The sequence below is a fragment of the Microcebus murinus genome, unplaced genomic scaffold (genome assembly GCF_040939455.1).
Source record: "Microcebus murinus isolate Inina unplaced genomic scaffold, M.murinus_Inina_mat1.0 scaf030_hap2_Mmur4.0, whole genome shotgun sequence".
NCBI lineage: Eukaryota > Metazoa > Chordata > Mammalia > Primates > Cheirogaleidae > Microcebus > Microcebus murinus.
The window spans coordinates 198,183-218,325 of record NW_027438976.1 but is presented as its reverse complement, the minus strand read 5'-3'; the positions used below and the strand labels follow the sequence as shown (position 1 = coordinate 218,325).

The 20,143-nt window shown below is 62.8% G+C and overlaps 5 non-coding genes across 5 annotated transcripts; all 5 read right to left on the bottom strand.

Moving 5' to 3' along the window:
• Positions 1-622: 622 nt before the first annotated feature.
• LOC142868374 (5S ribosomal RNA) lies at positions 623-741 on the bottom strand. The gene has a single exon (XR_012917392.1). It is a non-coding gene; the product is annotated as a 5S ribosomal RNA (ribosomal RNA).
• A 3,788-nt stretch (positions 742-4,529) lies between these two features.
• LOC142868373 (5S ribosomal RNA) lies at positions 4,530-4,648 on the bottom strand. Its single transcript, XR_012917391.1, has one exon. It is a non-coding gene; the product is annotated as a 5S ribosomal RNA (ribosomal RNA).
• A 3,786-nt stretch (positions 4,649-8,434) lies between these two features.
• On the bottom strand, positions 8,435-8,553 carry LOC142868372 (5S ribosomal RNA). Its single transcript, XR_012917390.1, has one exon. It is a non-coding gene; the product is annotated as a 5S ribosomal RNA (ribosomal RNA).
• Positions 8,554-12,336: 3,783 nt separating this feature from the next.
• On the bottom strand, positions 12,337-12,455 carry LOC142868371 (5S ribosomal RNA). The gene has a single exon (XR_012917389.1). It is a non-coding gene; the product is annotated as a 5S ribosomal RNA (ribosomal RNA).
• Positions 12,456-16,240: 3,785 nt separating this feature from the next.
• LOC142868370 (5S ribosomal RNA) lies at positions 16,241-16,359 on the bottom strand. Its single transcript, XR_012917388.1, has one exon. It is a non-coding gene; the product is annotated as a 5S ribosomal RNA (ribosomal RNA).
• Between the last annotated feature and the right edge of the window lie 3,784 nt (positions 16,360-20,143).

Sequence of the window (20,143 nt, the reverse complement as noted above, 5' to 3'; positions counted from 1 at the left end):
TGGGCAGCAAAACGAGACTCTGTCTCAAAAAAAAAAAAAAAAAAAGAACACAGGGGGGAGGGCGGCACGGGCAACACATGTCACCTGAATACTTGTACTCCCATCATCTGCTTGAAAAGAGAGAGAAAAGAAAATGCAATCCTAGAGGTAAGAGACACTTTTTAAACATAATGAATCCGAAGAGAAAAGTAAAAGGAGGCCTGTGGAGCAGGTCTGGGTGTGACTCCGGATCCCCCAACATCAGGTGCCACCACCAAAGATTCCTGCGTGTAGCCCATAGAACCCCAAAAGCAACGGGACGAGTTCTGGTCACATACTCCCTCAAAATGACATCCTGGCCTTCTTCTGGAACTCCCTCCCCTCTCAGACTCTCAAGGTTTCCTCCAGCGTGTCGGTTCCCACAGAGCAGACCTTTGGTCTGAGACCTGACAGTCCAGATGCCACGCATGCTGCCGCGTGGCGGCGGTGTCGCGGCTTGGGACAAGAGGAGGCCCCACGGTGCGGGCTGGGGCGCCAGGCACCGCGCGGGCGCTGAGGGTGGGGGTGACCCCCACCCCGGGCCGCCGCCTCGCTCCCAGAAAGGGGACAGAACAAGAGGCAAGAAAAAAAAAAAAAAAGCAGCAGCCTGTGGCACCCGGTATTCCCAGGCGGTCTCCCATCCAAGTACTAACCAGGCCCGACCCTGCTTAGCTTCCGAGACCAGACGAGATCGGGGGCGTTCAGGGTGGTGTGGCCCTAGACGGCGGCGGAGGGCGCCCCTGCCCCGCTCGAGAAGCCGAGCCTCTCTGGGCTTCCCCGCCGCCGCCTCCCGCCCCAGGCCCCGCGCCGGGCCGGGCCGGGCCGGTTGAGTTCGCCGGCCGGGTCCCGCTGGCTCCCAGGGACGGGGGTGATGGGCGGGGCGGGGCGGGGCGGGGCGGGGCGGGGTGGGGGGCTGTCTCTCTATACACACACACACACACACACTCACACTCACTCACACTCACACAAGATGCGCCTCCACGGCTGGACTCGCCAAGGTGGAGCCCTCCCAGCCCCCCTCGTCTCCTCGCCCGGCCTCCTTCACCTACCCGCTGCCCACCCCCAGCGCGTCGCTGCCGCTGACTGCGCACGCGCGGGACGCTCGCCCTTTGACCCCAGCCAGGGGCCGCCCTCCCCCACAACCCCTTTCAGCTGCGCCCCCCCCCTCGCCCTGTGGGTGGGCTGCCGCCTATTCCCCCGGGCCAGGGCTGGGGCACAGCCAGTGTATGGGGCGTCTCTCTCTGGGGATGTGTCCCATGGGTGGGGTGGGGTGGCGTGGTTTGGGGGGCGCTGAAGAAATCAGTCCCCTCCATCTCCTACCTCTGGAAAACGCCCAAGCCCGTGGAGAACTGCCGGCACCGCTTCGTGGGGGCCGGGACCCTCCTCCGTGTCCTCCTGTGGCCCAGTCCAACGGGCCTGGGCCTGGCCGGGGCTGCATTGGACCCCGACCACCCTGGCGTGTGGACTCGCTAAAAATCGGCCATTAGATATTGGATTCCAGCTTCCTGGAGGTCATTTCACTAATGAGTGCACCGGAAAGAGTTTCCTAATCCATCTGTGAGGGTGGCAACTGAAAGAGAATTTTAAAGCTGACAGAATAGGCGAGGGAAGGCATAGGAGATTTCCACACCCAGCAAGGAAGACTTTCCCGAAATGGAAGAAAGAAACGAGCAAACAGAGACACCGGTAGCCCGCCCGGAAAAGAGTCTGCCCCTGAGAGAAAGCACCCTGACCAGGTTCACCCGTGGGTGGGTGGCGAGCCAGCGGCATTCAGAAGAGCGAGGCCCGCAGTCTGTGCGGAAGACACCTGCGCTCGGGTGTGTGTGGCGGCGCGATTCACAAGCAGCTCTAGATGTTAAACCAAGGAGAAGCCAGGGAGTTCCCAACGCCCCAGGTGTCCTCAGCCCACGACTGGCTGCTGTGGGAATGCGAAGCCCGGCTCCTTGTCTCAGAGCGGGGTTCCCAGGAGGATCAGGCTGAAGCTGGGACTTGGCCTCAAAGTGTCCCCTCGCATGGCCACCCCCTTCCCCTTCCTGCTCCTCTACTCCTGGTGCCCCTCCATCCAGGGGCCAGACCTTAAAGAGTCACCGCAAGAGAATCCTGGTCCCAAAGGAGCCTTCTGGGGGACCGGTGCTGAGAGAGGTTGTGGGCATGGCCCGCTGGGGCTCTGCCCGACCCAGGGCTGAGAGATGCCACCTCCCAGCTCTGGGTCCCTGCAGGAAGTGTTGGCAAGCACAGGGCCGGTCCTCCAAAGGCCCAGGTGCAGGGAGCCCAGGCCAAGCAGCCTGTGGAAGAAGCCACTTGCCGTGCCACCCCGGGAACAGGACTGCAGGCCCCGGCCCTTCCCACCTCCTCCTCCTCCTCCTCCTCCGCCCCGCACCCCCCCCCCCGACATGGCACAGGGCTCAGAGACACCTCAGACTCTTGCTACCCAAAGTGCAAAGGGCATCAGTTGCTCCTCCAAACCCCCCGCCCAGCAGACCGCGTTGTCCAGCCAGCCCCCGGGCCTCCCTGGGGTGCCCAGCACAAAAGTGCAGACACCCACCGGACCCTCAGTCTCAGTTTTCGGAGGTTTTTGCCACTCTAAGGACCCGCAGGCCAGCTGGGCCTTCGGGCAGGACAGAGAGCCCCGGAATCCGACGTGGAGAGCTGCGTGTACGTCCCCATCAGGAGGCGGTCCCCACCTCCGCGGCTCTCCCCTTGCGGGGAGCGGCAGCCCAGCCGGCAGCCGCAGGGCCTCAGGGAAGACACCAGGCTGGGCCCCCGCGGCACAGCGGGGGCACGTCCCCCGCACTCACGCGACTTAGGGACGGCTGCTGGAGACTGCTGCGGCCACCCTGCTGCCGGGTTTCTGGAGGGCTTCCTGGAAGCAGCATCCACACCAAGCCCTTGGAAGGCCCAGGCGACGGAGGAGCCGGTCAGGCAGGGGCCGAGGACGGTGAGAGGCCGGGCGGGAAGGAGCGTGTCAGGCAGGGGCAGAGGACGGTGACCGGCCGGGCGGGGAGGAGCCGGTCAGGCGGGGGCCCAGGACAGTGACGGGCCTGGCCGGGGAGGAGTGCGTCAGGCAGGGGCAGAGGAGACGGGCTGGGTAAGGGTTAGGGTTACAGTTAGGGCACAATTCACAATCCCAAAGACGTGGAAGCGACCCGAGTGCCCATCCATCCAGGAGTGCATCAATAAAATGTGGCGCGTGGACACCACGGAGTGCCATTCGGCTGTGAGGAGCAGCGGTGAGAGGGCGCCTCTCGTGTTCTCCTGGCCAGAGCTGGAACCCGTTCCAGGAAGCCAAGTATCCCAAGAATGGACACACGAGCACCACGTGAGCGCGCTCACCAGCAAATTGGTACGAACGGATGGACGCCTAAGTGGACAGAGAGGAATCACCTTCATCGGGTGGGTGTCGGGCGGGTGGGGGGAGGGGAGGGGCATACACATCCATTAGGCATGGGGTGGGTGCGCACCGACTGGGGGATGGGCGCACTTGAAGCTCTGACCCGAGGGGGGAGGCTTGGAGAGGGCAAGGCACCCGACCTTAACATTGGTACCCCCACAATACGCTGGAACAACATGAGAGGTATATGAATAAGAACACAGGGGGGGCCGGGCGCGGTGGCTCACGCCTGTAATCCTAGCTCTCTGGGAGGCCGAGGCGGGCGGATTGCTCCAGGTCAGGAGTTCGAAACCAGCCTGAGCAAGAGCGAGACCCCGTCTCTACTAAAAATAGAAAGAAATTAATTGGCCAACTAATATATATAGAAAAACACAGCCGGGCGTGGTGGTGCATGCCTGTAGTCCCAACTACTCGGGAGGCTGAGGCAGCAGGATTGCTTGAGCCCGGAGATTGAGGTTGCTGTGAGCTAGGCTGACGCCATGGCACTCACTCTAGCCTGGGCAGCAAAACGAGACTCTGTCTCAAAAAAAAAAAAAAAAAAAGAACACAGGGGGGAGGGCGGCACGGGCAACACATGTCACCTGAATACTTGTACTCCCATCATCTGCTTGAAAAGAGAGAGAAAAGAAAATGCAATCCTAGAGGTAAGAGACACTTTTTAAACATAATGAATCCGAAGAGAAAAGTAAAAGGAGGCCTGTGGAGCAGGTCTGGGTGTGACTCCGGATCCCCCAACATCAGGTGCCACCACCAAAGATTCCTGCGTGTAGCCCATAGAACCCCAAAAGCAACGGGACGAGTTCTGGTCACATACTCCCTCAAAATGACATCCTGGCCTTCTTCTGGAACTCCCTCCCCTCTCAGACTCTCAAGGTTTCCTCCAGCGTGTCGGTTCCCACAGAGCAGACCTTTGGTCTGAGACCTGACAGTCCAGATGCCACGCATGCTGCCGCGTGGCGGCGGTGTCGCGGCTTGGGACAAGAGGAGGCCCCACGGTGCGGGCTGGGGCGCCAGGCACCGCGCGGGCGCTGAGGGTGGGGGTGACCCCCACCCCGGGCCGCCGCCTCGCTCCCAGAAAGGGGACAGAACAAGAGGCAAGAAAAAAAAAAAAAAAAGCAGCAGCCTGTGGCACCCGGTATTCCCAGGCGGTCTCCCATCCAAGTACTAACCAGGCCCGACCCTGCTTAGCTTCCGAGACCAGACGAGATCGGGGGCGTTCAGGGTGGTGTGGCCCTAGACGGCGGCGGAGGGCGCCCCTGCCCCGCTCGAGAAGCCGAGCCTCTCTGGGCTTCCCCGCCGCCGCCTCCCGCCCCAGGCCCCGCGCCGGGCCGGGCCGGGCCGGTTGAGTTCGCCGGCCGGGTCCCGCTGGCTCCCAGGGACGGGGGTGATGGGCGGGGCGGGGCGGGGCGGGGCGGGGCGGGGTGGGGGGCTGTCTCTCTATACACACACACACACACACTCACACTCACTCACACTCACACAAGATGCGCCTCCACGGCTGGACTCGCCAAGGTGGAGCCCTCCCAGCCCCCCTCGTCTCCTCGCCCGGCCTCCTTCACCTACCCGCTGCCCACCCCCAGCGCGTCGCTGCCGCTGACTGCGCACGCGCGGGACGCTCGCCCTTTGACCCCAGCCAGGGGCCGCCCTCCCCCACAACCCCTTTCAGCTGCGCCCCCCCCCTCGCCCTGTGGGTGGGCTGCCGCCTATTCCCCCGGGCCAGGGCTGGGGCACAGCCAGTGTATGGGGCGTCTCTCTCTGGGGATGTGTCCCATGGGTGGGGTGGGGTGGCGTGGTTTGGGGGGCGCTGAAGAAATCAGTCCCCTCCATCTCCTACCTCTGGAAAACGCCCAAGCCCGTGGAGAACTGCCGGCACCGCTTCGTGGGGGCCGGGACCCTCCTCCGTGTCCTCCTGTGGCCCAGTCCAACGGGCCTGGGCCTGGCCGGGGCTGCATTGGACCCCGACCACCCTGGCGTGTGGACTCGCTAAAAATCGGCCATTAGATATTGGATTCCAGCTTCCTGGAGGTCATTTCACTAATGAGTGCACCGGAAAGAGTTTCCTAATCCATCTGTGAGGGTGGCAACTGAAAGAGAATTTTAAAGCTGACAGAATAGGCGAGGGAAGGCATAGGAGATTTCCACACCCAGCAAGGAAGACTTTCCCGAAATGGAAGAAAGAAACGAGCAAACAGAGACACCGGTAGCCCGCCCGGAAAAGAGTCTGCCCCTGAGAGAAAGCACCCTGACCAGGTTCACCCGTGGGTGGGTGGCGAGCCAGCGGCATTCAGAAGAGCGAGGCCCGCAGTCTGTGCGGAAGACACCTGCGCTCGGGTGTGTGTGGCGGCGCGATTCACAAGCAGCTCTAGATGTTAAACCAAGGAGAAGCCAGGGAGTTCCCAACGCCCCAGGTGTCCTCAGCCCACGACTGGCTGCTGTGGGAATGCGAAGCCCGGCTCCTTGTCTCAGAGCGGGGTTCCCAGGAGGATCAGGCTGAAGCTGGGACTTGGCCTCAAAGTGTCCCCTCGCATGGCCACCCCCTTCCCCTTCCTGCTCCTCTACTCCTGGTGCCCCTCCATCCAGGGGCCAGACCTTAAAGAGTCACCGCAAGAGAATCCTGGTCCCAAAGGAGCCTTCTGGGGGACCGGTGCTGAGAGAGGTTGTGGGCATGGCCCGCTGGGGCTCTGCCCGACCCAGGGCTGAGAGATGCCACCTCCCAGCTCTGGGTCCCTGCAGGAAGTGTTGGCAAGCACAGGGCCGGTCCTCCAAAGGCCCAGGTGCAGGGAGCCCAGGCCAAGCAGCCTGTGGAAGAAGCCACTTGCCGTGCCACCCCGGGAACAGGACTGCAGGCCCCGGCCCTTCCCACCTCCTCCTCCTCCTCCTCCTCCGCCCCGCACCCCCCCCCCCGACATGGCACAGGGCTCAGAGACACCTCAGACTCTTGCTACCCAAAGTGCAAAGGGCATCAGTTGCTCCTCCAAACCCCCCGCCCAGCAGACCGCGTTGTCCAGCCAGCCCCCGGGCCTCCCTGGGGTGCCCAGCACAAAAGTGCAGACACCCACCGGACCCTCAGTCTCAGTTTTCGGAGGTTTTTGCCACTCTAAGGACCCGCAGGCCAGCTGGGCCTTCGGGCAGGACAGAGAGCCCCGGAATCCGACGTGGAGAGCTGCGTGTACGTCCCCATCAGGAGGCGGTCCCCACCTCCGCGGCTCTCCCCTTGCGGGGAGCGGCAGCCCAGCCGGCAGCCGCAGGGCCTCAGGGAAGACACCAGGCTGGGCCCCCGCGGCACAGCGGGGGCACGTCCCCCGCACTCACGCGACTTAGGGACGGCTGCTGGAGACTGCTGCGGCCACCCTGCTGCCGGGTTTCTGGAGGGCTTCCTGGAAGCAGCATCCACACCAAGCCCTTGGAAGGCCCAGGCGACGGAGGAGCCGGTCAGGCAGGGGCCGAGGACGGTGAGAGGCCGGGCGGGAAGGAGCGTGTCAGGCAGGGGCAGAGGACGGTGACCGGCCGGGCGGGGAGGAGCCGGTCAGGCGGGGGCCCAGGACAGTGACGGGCCTGGCCGGGGAGGAGTGCGTCAGGCAGGGGCAGAGGAGACGGGCTGGGTAAGGGTTAGGGTTACAGTTAGGGCACAATTCACAATCCCAAAGACGTGGAAGCGACCCGAGTGCCCATCCATCCAGGAGTGCATCAATAAAATGTGGCGCGTGGACACCACGGAGTGCCATTCGGCTGTGAGGAGCAGCGGTGAGAGGGCGCCTCTCGTGTTCTCCTGGCCAGAGCTGGAACCCGTTCCAGGAAGCCAAGTATCCCAAGAATGGACACACGAGCACCACGTGAGCGCGCTCACCAGCAAATTGGTACGAACGGATGGACGCCTAAGTGGACAGAGAGGAATCACCTTCATCGGGTGGGTGTCGGGCGGGTGGGGGGAGGGGAGGGGCATACACATCCATTAGGCATGGGGTGGGTGCGCACCGACTGGGGGATGGGCGCACTTGAAGCTCTGACCCGAGGGGGGAGGCTTGGAGAGGGCAAGGCACCCGACCTTAACATTGGTACCCCCACAATACGCTGGAACAACATGAGAGGTATATGAATAAGAACACAGGGGGGGCCGGGCGCGGTGGCTCACGCCTGTAATCCTAGCTCTCTGGGAGGCCGAGGCGGGCGGATTGCTCCAGGTCAGGAGTTCGAAACCAGCCTGAGCAAGAGCGAGACCCCGTCTCTACTAAAAATAGAAAGAAATTAATTGGCCAACTAATATATATAGAAAAACACAGCCGGGCGTGGTGGTGCATGCCTGTAGTCCCAACTACTCGGGAGGCTGAGGCAGCAGGATTGCTTGAGCCCGGAGATTGAGGTTGCTGTGAGCTAGGCTGACGCCATGGCACTCACTCTAGCCTGGGCAGCAAAACGAGACTCTGTCTCAAAAAAAAAAAAAAAAAAAGAACACAGGGGGGAGGGCGGCACGGGCAACACATGTCACCTGAATACTTGTACTCCCATCATCTGCTTGAAAAGAGAGAGAAAAGAAAATGCAATCCTAGAGGTAAGAGACACTTTTTAAACATAATGAATCCGAAGAGAAAAGTAAAAGGAGGCCTGTGGAGCAGGTCTGGGTGTGACTCCGGATCCCCCAACATCAGGTGCCACCACCAAAGATTCCTGCGTGTAGCCCATAGAACCCCAAAAGCAACGGGACGAGTTCTGGTCACATACTCCCTCAAAATGACATCCTGGCCTTCTTCTGGAACTCCCTCCCCTCTCAGACTCTCAAGGTTTCCTCCAGCGTGTCGGTTCCCACAGAGCAGACCTTTGGTCTGAGACCTGACAGTCCAGATGCCACGCATGCTGCCGCGTGGCGGCGGTGTCGCGGCTTGGGACAAGAGGAGGCCCCACGGTGCGGGCTGGGGCGCCAGGCACCGCGCGGCGCTGAGGGTGGGGGTGACCCCCACCCCGGGCCGCCGCCTCGCTCCCAGAAAGGGGACAGAACAAGAGGCAAGAAAAAAAAAAAAAAAAAGCAGCAGCCTGTGGCACCCGGTATTCCCAGGCGGTCTCCCATCCAAGTACTAACCAGGCCCGACCCTGCTTAGCTTCCGAGACCAGACGAGATCGGGGGCGTTCAGGGTGGTGTGGCCCTAGACGGCGGCGGAGGGCGCCCCTGCCCCGCTCGAGAAGCCGAGCCTCTCTGGGCTTCCCCGCCGCCGCCTCCCGCCCCAGGCCCCGCGCCGGGCCGGGCCGGGCCGGTTGAGTTCGCCGGCCGGGTCCCGCTGGCTCCCAGGGACGGGGGTGATGGGCGGGGCGGGGCGGGGCGGGGCGGGGCGGGGTGGGGGGCTGTCTCTCTATACACACACACACACACACTCACACTCACTCACACTCACACAAGATGCGCCTCCACGGCTGGACTCGCCAAGGTGGAGCCCTCCCAGCCCCCCTCGTCTCCTCGCCCGGCCTCCTTCACCTACCCGCTGCCCACCCCCAGCGCGTCGCTGCCGCTGACTGCGCACGCGCGGGACGCTCGCCCTTTGACCCCAGCCAGGGGCCGCCCTCCCCCACAACCCCTTTCAGCTGCGCCCCCCCCCTCGCCCTGTGGGTGGGCTGCCGCCTATTCCCCCGGGCCAGGGCTGGGGCACAGCCAGTGTATGGGGCGTCTCTCTCTGGGGATGTGTCCCATGGGTGGGGTGGGGTGGCGTGGTTTGGGGGGCGCTGAAGAAATCAGTCCCCTCCATCTCCTACCTCTGGAAAACGCCCAAGCCCGTGGAGAACTGCCGGCACCGCTTCGTGGGGGCCGGGACCCTCCTCCGTGTCCTCCTGTGGCCCAGTCCAACGGGCCTGGGCCTGGCCGGGGCTGCATTGGACCCCGACCACCCTGGCGTGTGGACTCGCTAAAAATCGGCCATTAGATATTGGATTCCAGCTTCCTGGAGGTCATTTCACTAATGAGTGCACCGGAAAGAGTTTCCTAATCCATCTGTGAGGGTGGCAACTGAAAGAGAATTTTAAAGCTGACAGAATAGGCGAGGGAAGGCATAGGAGATTTCCACACCCAGCAAGGAAGACTTTCCCGAAATGGAAGAAAGAAACGAGCAAACAGAGACACCGGTAGCCCGCCCGGAAAAGAGTCTGCCCCTGAGAGAAAGCACCCTGACCAGGTTCACCCGTGGGTGGGTGGCGAGCCAGCGGCATTCAGAAGAGCGAGGCCCGCAGTCTGTGCGGAAGACACCTGCGCTCGGGTGTGTGTGGCGGCGCGATTCACAAGCAGCTCTAGATGTTAAACCAAGGAGAAGCCAGGGAGTTCCCAACGCCCCAGGTGTCCTCAGCCCACGACTGGCTGCTGTGGGAATGCGAAGCCCGGCTCCTTGTCTCAGAGCGGGGTTCCCAGGAGGATCAGGCTGAAGCTGGGACTTGGCCTCAAAGTGTCCCCTCGCATGGCCACCCCCTTCCCCTTCCTGCTCCTCTACTCCTGGTGCCCCTCCATCCAGGGGCCAGACCTTAAAGAGTCACCGCAAGAGAATCCTGGTCCCAAAGGAGCCTTCTGGGGGACCGGTGCTGAGAGAGGTTGTGGGCATGGCCCGCTGGGGCTCTGCCCGACCCAGGGCTGAGAGATGCCACCTCCCAGCTCTGGGTCCCTGCAGGAAGTGTTGGCAAGCACAGGGCCGGTCCTCCAAAGGCCCAGGTGCAGGGAGCCCAGGCCAAGCAGCCTGTGGAAGAAGCCACTTGCCGTGCCACCCCGGGAACAGGACTGCAGGCCCCGGCCCTTCCCACCTCCTCCTCCTCCTCCTCCTCCGCCCCGCACCCCCCCCGACATGGCACAGGGCTCAGAGACACCTCAGACTCTTGCTACCCAAAGTGCAAAGGGCATCAGTTGCTCCTCCAAACCCCCCGCCCAGCAGACCGCGTTGTCCAGCCAGCCCCCGGGCCTCCCTGGGGTGCCCAGCACAAAAGTGCAGACACCCACCGGACCCTCAGTCTCAGTTTTCGGAGGTTTTTGCCACTCTAAGGACCCGCAGGCCAGCTGGGCCTTCGGGCAGGACAGAGAGCCCCGGAATCCGACGTGGAGAGCTGCGTGTACGTCCCCATCAGGAGGCGGTCCCCACCTCCGCGGCTCTCCCCTTGCGGGGAGCGGCAGCCCAGCCGGCAGCCGCAGGGCCTCAGGGAAGACACCAGGCTGGGCCCCCGCGGCACAGCGGGGGCACGTCCCCCGCACTCACGCGACTTAGGGACGGCTGCTGGAGACTGCTGCGGCCACCCTGCTGCCGGGTTTCTGGAGGGCTTCCTGGAAGCAGCATCCACACCAAGCCCTTGGAAGGCCCAGGCGACGGAGGAGCCGGTCAGGCAGGGGCCGAGGACGGTGAGAGGCCGGGCGGGAAGGAGCGTGTCAGGCAGGGGCAGAGGACGGTGACCGGCCGGGCGGGGAGGAGCCGGTCAGGCGGGGGCCCAGGACAGTGACGGGCCTGGCCGGGGAGGAGTGCGTCAGGCAGGGGCAGAGGAGACGGGCTGGGTAAGGGTTAGGGTTACAGTTAGGGCACAATTCACAATCCCAAAGACGTGGAAGCGACCCGAGTGCCCATCCATCCAGGAGTGCATCAATAAAATGTGGCGCGTGGACACCACGGAGTGCCATTCGGCTGTGAGGAGCAGCGGTGAGAGGGCGCCTCTCGTGTTCTCCTGGCCAGAGCTGGAACCCGTTCCAGGAAGCCAAGTATCCCAAGAATGGACACACGAGCACCACGTGAGCGCGCTCACCAGCAAATTGGTACGAACGGATGGACGCCTAAGTGGACAGAGAGGAATCACCTTCATCGGGTGGGTGTCGGGCGGGTGGGGGGAGGGGAGGGGCATACACATCCATTAGGCATGGGGTGGGTGCGCACCGACTGGGGGATGGGCGCACTTGAAGCTCTGACCCGAGGGGGGAGGCTTGGAGAGGGCAAGGCACCCGACCTTAACATTGGTACCCCCACAATACGCTGGAACAACATGAGAGGTATATGAATAAGAACACAGGGGGGGCCGGGCGCGGTGGCTCACGCCTGTAATCCTAGCTCTCTGGGAGGCCGAGGCGGGCGGATTGCTCCAGGTCAGGAGTTCGAAACCAGCCTGAGCAAGAGCGAGACCCCGTCTCTACTAAAAATAGAAAGAAATTAATTGGCCAACTAATATATATAGAAAAACACAGCCGGGCGTGGTGGTGCATGCCTGTAGTCCCAACTACTCGGGAGGCTGAGGCAGCAGGATTGCTTGAGCCCGGAGATTGAGGTTGCTGTGAGCTAGGCTGACGCCATGGCACTCACTCTAGCCTGGGCAGCAAAACGAGACTCTGTCTCAAAAAAAAAAAAAAAAAAAGAACACAGGGGGGAGGGCGGCACGGGCAACACATGTCACCTGAATACTTGTACTCCCATCATCTGCTTGAAAAGAGAGAGAAAAGAAAATGCAATCCTAGAGGTAAGAGACACTTTTTAAACATAATGAATCCGAAGAGAAAAGTAAAAGGAGGCCTGTGGAGCAGGTCTGGGTGTGACTCCGGATCCCCCAACATCAGGTGCCACCACCAAAGATTCCTGCGTGTAGCCCATAGAACCCCAAAAGCAACGGGACGAGTTCTGGTCACATACTCCCTCAAAATGACATCCTGGCCTTCTTCTGGAACTCCCTCCCCTCTCAGACTCTCAAGGTTTCCTCCAGCGTGTCGGTTCCCACAGAGCAGACCTTTGGTCTGAGACCTGACAGTCCAGATGCCACGCATGCTGCCGCGTGGCGGCGGTGTCGCGGCTTGGGACAAGAGGAGGCCCCACGGTGCGGGCTGGGGCGCCAGGCACCGCGCGGGCGCTGAGGGTGGGGGTGACCCCCACCCCGGGCCGCCGCCTCGCTCCCAGAAAGGGGACAGAACAAGAGGCAAGAAAAAAAAAAAAAAAAGCAGCAGCCTGTGGCACCCGGTATTCCCAGGCGGTCTCCCATCCAAGTACTAACCAGGCCCGACCCTGCTTAGCTTCCGAGACCAGACGAGATCGGGGGCGTTCAGGGTGGTGTGGCCCTAGACGGCGGCGGAGGGCGCCCCTGCCCCGCTCGAGAAGCCGAGCCTCTCTGGGCTTCCCCGCCGCCGCCTCCCGCCCCAGGCCCCGCGCCGGGCCGGGCCGGGCCGGTTGAGTTCGCCGGCCGGGTCCCGCTGGCTCCCAGGGACGGGGGTGATGGGCGGGGCGGGGCGGGGCGGGGCGGGGCGGGGTGGGGGGCTGTCTCTCTATACACACACACACACACACTCACACTCACTCACACTCACACAAGATGCGCCTCCACGGCTGGACTCGCCAAGGTGGAGCCCTCCCAGCCCCCCTCGTCTCCTCGCCCGGCCTCCTTCACCTACCCGCTGCCCACCCCCAGCGCGTCGCTGCCGCTGACTGCGCACGCGCGGGACGCTCGCCCTTTGACCCCAGCCAGGGGCCGCCCTCCCCCACAACCCCTTTCAGCTGCGCCCCCCCCCTCGCCCTGTGGGTGGGCTGCCGCCTATTCCCCCGGGCCAGGGCTGGGGCACAGCCAGTGTATGGGGCGTCTCTCTCTGGGGATGTGTCCCATGGGTGGGGTGGGGTGGCGTGGTTTGGGGGGCGCTGAAGAAATCAGTCCCCTCCATCTCCTACCTCTGGAAAACGCCCAAGCCCGTGGAGAACTGCCGGCACCGCTTCGTGGGGGCCGGGACCCTCCTCCGTGTCCTCCTGTGGCCCAGTCCAACGGGCCTGGGCCTGGCCGGGGCTGCATTGGACCCCGACCACCCTGGCGTGTGGACTCGCTAAAAATCGGCCATTAGATATTGGATTCCAGCTTCCTGGAGGTCATTTCACTAATGAGTGCACCGGAAAGAGTTTCCTAATCCATCTGTGAGGGTGGCAACTGAAAGAGAATTTTAAAGCTGACAGAATAGGCGAGGGAAGGCATAGGAGATTTCCACACCCAGCAAGGAAGACTTTCCCGAAATGGAAGAAAGAAACGAGCAAACAGAGACACCGGTAGCCCGCCCGGAAAAGAGTCTGCCCCTGAGAGAAAGCACCCTGACCAGGTTCACCCGTGGGTGGGTGGCGAGCCAGCGGCATTCAGAAGAGCGAGGCCCGCAGTCTGTGCGGAAGACACCTGCGCTCGGGTGTGTGTGGCGGCGCGATTCACAAGCAGCTCTAGATGTTAAACCAAGGAGAAGCCAGGGAGTTCCCAACGCCCCAGGTGTCCTCAGCCCACGACTGGCTGCTGTGGGAATGCGAAGCCCGGCTCCTTGTCTCAGAGCGGGGTTCCCAGGAGGATCAGGCTGAAGCTGGGACTTGGCCTCAAAGTGTCCCCTCGCATGGCCACCCCCTTCCCCTTCCTGCTCCTCTACTCCTGGTGCCCCTCCATCCAGGGGCCAGACCTTAAAGAGTCACCGCAAGAGAATCCTGGTCCCAAAGGAGCCTTCTGGGGGACCGGTGCTGAGAGAGGTTGTGGGCATGGCCCGCTGGGGCTCTGCCCGACCCAGGGCTGAGAGATGCCACCTCCCAGCTCTGGGTCCCTGCAGGAAGTGTTGGCAAGCACAGGGCCGGTCCTCCAAAGGCCCAGGTGCAGGGAGCCCAGGCCAAGCAGCCTGTGGAAGAAGCCACTTGCCGTGCCACCCCGGGAACAGGACTGCAGGCCCCGGCCCTTCCCACCTCCTCCTCCTCCTCCTCCTCCGCCCCGCACCCCCCCCCCCGACATGGCACAGGGCTCAGAGACACCTCAGACTCTTGCTACCCAAAGTGCAAAGGGCATCAGTTGCTCCTCCAAACCCCCCGCCCAGCAGACCGCGTTGTCCAGCCAGCCCCCGGGCCTCCCTGGGGTGCCCAGCACAAAAGTGCAGACACCCACCGGACCCTCAGTCTCAGTTTTCGGAGGTTTTTGCCACTCTAAGGACCCGCAGGCCAGCTGGGCCTTCGGGCAGGACAGAGAGCCCCGGAATCCGACGTGGAGAGCTGCGTGTACGTCCCCATCAGGAGGCGGTCCCCACCTCCGCGGCTCTCCCCTTGCGGGGAGCGGCAGCCCAGCCGGCAGCCGCAGGGCCTCAGGGAAGACACCAGGCTGGGCCCCCGCGGCACAGCGGGGGCACGTCCCCCGCACTCACGCGACTTAGGGACGGCTGCTGGAGACTGCTGCGGCCACCCTGCTGCCGGGTTTCTGGAGGGCTTCCTGGAAGCAGCATCCACACCAAGCCCTTGGAAGGCCCAGGCGACGGAGGAGCCGGTCAGGCAGGGGCCGAGGACGGTGAGAGGCCGGGCGGGAAGGAGCGTGTCAGGCAGGGGCAGAGGACGGTGACCGGCCGGGCGGGGAGGAGCCGGTCAGGCGGGGGCCCAGGACAGTGACGGGCCTGGCCGGGGAGGAGTGCGTCAGGCAGGGGCAGAGGAGACGGGCTGGGTAAGGGTTAGGGTTACAGTTAGGGCACAATTCACAATCCCAAATACGTGGAAGCGACCCGAGTGCCCATCCATCCAGGAGTGCATCAATAAAATGTGGCGCGTGGACACCACGGAGTGCCATTCGGCTGTGAGGAGCAGCGGTGAGAGGGCGCCTCTCGTGTTCTCCTGGCCAGAGCTGGAACCCGTTCCAGGAAGCCAAGTATCCCAAGAATGGACACACGAGCACCACGTGAGCGCGCTCACCAGCAAATTGGTACGAACGGATGGACGCCTAAGTGGACAGAGAGGAATCACCTTCATCGGGTGGGTGTCGGGCGGGTGGGGGGAGGGGAGGGGCATACACATCCATTAGGCATGGGGTGGGTGCGCACCGACTGGGGGATGGGCGCACTTGAAGCTCTGACCCGAGGGGGGAGGCTTGGAGAGGGCAAGGCACCCGACCTTAACATTGGTACCCCCACAATACGCTGGAACAACATGAGAGGTATATGAATAAGAACACAGGGGGGGCCGGGCGCGGTGGCTCACGCCTGTAATCCTAGCTCTCTGGGAGGCCGAGGCGGGCGGATTGCTCCAGGTCAGGAGTTCGAAACCAGCCTGAGCAAGAGCGAGACCCCGTCTCTACTAAAAATAGAAAGAAATTAATTGGCCAACTAATATATATAGAAAAACACAGCCGGGCGTGGTGGTGCATGCCTGTAGTCCCAACTACTCGGGAGGCTGAGGCAGCAGGATTGCTTGAGCCCGGAGATTGAGGTTGCTGTGAGCTAGGCTGACGCCATGGCACTCACTCTAGCCTGGGCAGCAAAACGAGACTCTGTCTCAAAAAAAAAAAAAAAAAAAGAACACAGGGGGGAGGGCGGCACGGGCAACACATGTCACCTGAATACTTGTACTCCCATCATCTGCTTGAAAAGAGAGAGAAAAGAAAATGCAATCCTAGAGGTAAGAGACACTTTTTAAACATAATGAATCCGAAGAGAAAAGTAAAAGGAGGCCTGTGGAGCAGGTCTGGGTGTGACTCCGGATCCCCCAACATCAGGTGCCACCACCAAAGATTCCTGCGTGTAGCCCATAGAACCCCAAAAGCAACGGGACGAGTTCTGGTCACATACTCCCTCAAAATGACATCCTGGCCTTCTTCTGGAACTCCCTCCCCTCTCAGACTCTCAAGGTTTCCTCCAGCGTGTCGGTTCCCACAGAGCAGACCTTTGGTCTGAGACCTGACAGTCCAGATGCCACGCATGCTGCCGCGTGGCGGCGGTGTCGCGGCTTGGGACAAGAGGAGGCCCCACGGTGCGGGCTGGGGCGCCAGGCACCGCGCGGCGCTGAGGGTGGGGGTGACCCCCACCCCGGGCCGCCGCCTCGCTCCCAGAAAGGGGACAGAACAAGAGGCAAGAAAAAAAAAAAAAAAAGCAGCAGCCTGTGGCACCCGGTATTCCCAGGCGGTCTCCCATCCAAGTACTAACCAGGCCCGACCCTGCTTAGCTTCCGAGACCAGACGAGATCGGGGGCGTTCAGGGTGGTGTGGCCCTAGACGGCGGCGGAGGGCGCCCCTGCCCCGCTCGAGAAGCCGAGCCTCTCTGGGCTTCCCCGCCGCCGCCTCCCGCCCCAGGCCCCGCGCCGGGCCGGGCCGGGCCGGTTGAGTTCGCCGGCCGGGTCCCGCTGGCTCCCAGGGACGGGGGTGATGGGCGGGGCGGGGCGGGGCGGGGCGGGGCGGGGTGGGGGGCTGTCTCTCTATACACACACACACACACACTCACACTCACTCACACTCACACAAGATGCGCCTCCACGGCTGGACTCGCCAAGGTGGAGCCCTCCCAGCCCCCCTCGTCTCCTCGCCCGGCCTCCTTCACCTACCCGCTGCCCACCCCCAGCGCGTCGCTGCCGCTGACTGCGCACGCGCGGGACGCTCGCCCTTTGACCCCAGCCAGGGGCCGCCCTCCCCCACAACCCCTTTCAGCTGCGCCCCCCCCCTCGCCCTGTGGGTGGGCTGCCGCCTATTCCCCCGGGCCAGGGCTGGGGCACAGCCAGTGTATGGGGCGTCTCTCTCTGGGGATGTGTCCCATGGGTGGGGTGGGGTGGCGTGGTTTGGGGGGCGCTGAAGAAATCAGTCCCCTCCATCTCCTACCTCTGGAAAACGCCCAAGCCCGTGGAGAACTGCCGGCACCGCTTCGTGGGGGCCGGGACCCTCCTCCGTGTCCTCCTGTGGCCCAGTCCAACGGGCCTGGGCCTGGCCGGGGCTGCATTGGACCCCGACCACCCTGGCGTGTGGACTCGCTAAAAATCGGCCATTAGATATTGGATTCCAGCTTCCTGGAGGTCATTTCACTAATGAGTGCACCGGAAAGAGTTTCCTAATCCATCTGTGAGGGTGGCAACTGAAAGAGAATTTTAAAGCTGACAGAATAGGCGAGGGAAGGCATAGGAGATTTCCACACCCAGCAAGGAAGACTTTCCCGAAATGGAAGAAAGAAACGAGCAAACAGAGACACCGGTAGCCCGCCCGGAAAAGAGTCTGCCCCTGAGAGAAAGCACCCTGACCAGGTTCACCCGTGGGTGGGTGGCGAGCCAGCGGCATTCAGAAGAGCGAGGCCCGCAGTCTGTGCGGAAGACACCTGCGCTCGGGTGTGTGTGGCGGCGCGATTCACAAGCAGCTCTAGATGTTAAACCAAGGAGAAGCCAGGGAGTTCCCAACGCCCCAGGTGTCCTCAGCCCACGACTGGCTGCTGTGGGAATGCGAAGCCCGGCTCCTTGTCTCAGAGCGGGGTTCCCAGGAGGATCAGGCTGAAGCTGGGACTTGGCCTCAAAGTGTCCCCTCGCATGGCCACCCCCTTCCCCTTCCTGCTCCTCTACTCCTGGTGCCCCTCCATCCAGGGGCCAGACCTTAAAGAGTCACCGCAAGAGAATCCTGGTCCCAAAGGAGCCTTCTGGGGGACCGGTGCTGAGAGAGGTTGTGGGCATGGCCCGCTGGGGCTCTGCCCGACCCAGGGCTGAGAGATGCCACCTCCCAGCTCTGGGTCCCTGCAGGAAGTGTTGGCAAGCACAGGGCCGGTCCTCCAAAGGCCCAGGTGCAGGGAGCCCAGGCCAAGCAGCCTGTGGAAGAAGCCACTTGCCGTGCCACCCCGGGAACAGGACTGCAGGCCCCGGCCCTTCCCACCTCCTCCTCCTCCTCCTCCTCCGCCCCGCACCCCCCCCCGACATGGCACAGGGCTCAGAGACACCTCAGACTCTTGCTACCCAAAGTGCAAAGGGCATCAGTTGCTCCTCCAAACCCCCCGCCCAGCAGACCGCGTTGTCCAGCCAGCCCCCGGGCCTCCCTGGGGTGCCCAGCACAAAAGTGCAGACACCCACCGGACCCTCAGTCTCAGTTTTCGGAGGTTTTTGCCACTCTAAGGACCCGCAGGCCAGCTGGGCCTTCGGGCAGGACAGAGAGCCCCGGAATCCGACGTGGAGAGCTGCGTGTACGTCCCCATCAGGAGGCGGTCCCCACCTCCGCGGCTCTCCCCTTGCGGGGAGCGGCAGCCCAGCCGGCAGCCGCAGGGCCTCAGGGAAGACACCAGGCTGGGCCCCCGCGGCACAGCGGGGGCACGTCCCCCGCACTCACGCGACTTAGGGACGGCTGCTGGAGACTGCTGCGGCCACCCTGCTGCCGGGTTTCTGGAGGGCTTCCTGGAAGCAGCATCCACACCAAGCCCTTGGAAGGCCCAGGCGACGGAGGAGCCGGTCAGGCAGGGGCCGAGGACGGTGAGAGGCCGGGCGGGAAGGAGCGTGTCAGGCAGGGGCAGAGGACGGTGACCGGCCGGGCGGGGAGGAGCCGGTCAGGCGGGGGCCCAGGACAGTGACGGGCCTGGCCGGGGAGGAGTGCGTCAGGCAGGGGCAGAGGAGACGGGCTGGGTAAGGGTTAGGGTTACAGTTAGGGCACAATTCACAATCCCAAAGACGTGGAAGCGACCCGAGTGCCCATCCATCCAGGAGTGCATCAATAAAATGTGGCGCGTGGACACCACGGAGTGCCATTCGGCTGTGAGGAGCAGCGGTGAGAGGGCGCCTCTCGTGTTCTCCTGGCCAGAGCTGGAACCCGTTCCAGGAAGCCAAGTATCCCAAGAATGGACACACGAGCACCACGTGAGCGCGCTCACCAGCAAATTGGTACGAACGGATGGACGCCTAAGTGGACAGAGAGGAATCACCTTCATCGGGTGGGTGTCGGGCGGGTGGGGGGAGGGGAGGGGCATACACATCCATTAGGCATGGGGTGGGTGCGCACCGACTGGGGGATGGGCGCACTTGAAGCTCTGACCCGAGGGGGGAGGCTTGGAGAGGGCAAGGCACCCGACCTTAACATTGGTACCCCCACAATACGCTGGAACAACATGAGAGGTATATGAATAAGAACACAGGGGGGGCCGGGCGCGGTGGCTCACGCCTGTAATCCTAGCTCTCTGGGAGGCCGAGGCGGGCGGATTGCTCCAGGTCAGGAGTTCGAAACCAGCCTGAGCAAGAGCGAGACCCCGTCTCTACTAAAAATAGAAAGAAATTAATTGGCCAACTAATATATATAGAAAAACACAGCCGGGCGTGGTGGTGCATGCCTGTAGTCCCAACTACTCGGGAGGCTGAGGCAGCAGGATTGCTTGAGCCCGGAGATTGAGGTTGCTGTGAGCTAGGCTGACGCCATGGCACTCACTCTAGCCTGGGCAGCAAAACGAGACTCTGTCTCAAAAAAAAAAAAAAAAAAAGAACACAGGGGGGAGGGCGGCACGGGCAACACATGTCACCTGAATACTTGTACTCCCATCATCTGCTTGAAAAGAGAGAGAAAAGAAAATGCAATCCTAGAGGTAAGAGACACTTTTTAAACATAATGAATCCGAAGAGAAAAGTAAAAGGAGGCCTGTGGAGCAGGTCTGGGTGTGACTCCGGATCCCCCAACATCAGGTGCCACCACCAAAGATTCCTGCGTGTAGCCCATAGAACCCCAAAAGCAACGGGACGAGTTCTGGTCACATACTCCCTCAAAATGACATCCTGGCCTTCTTCTGGAACTCCCTCCCCTCTCAGACTCTCAAGGTTTCCTCCAGCGTGTCGGTTCCCACAGAGCAGACCTTTGGTCTGAGACCTGACAGTCCAGATGCCACGCATGCTGCCGCGTGGCGGCGGTGTCGCGGCTTGGGACAAGAGGAGGCCCCACGGTGCGGGCTGGGGCGCCAGGCACCGCGCGGGCGCTGAGGGTGGGGGTGACCCCCACCCCGGGCCGCCGCCTCGCTCCCAGAAAGGGGACAGAACAAGAGGCAAGAAAAAAAAAAAAAAAAGCAGC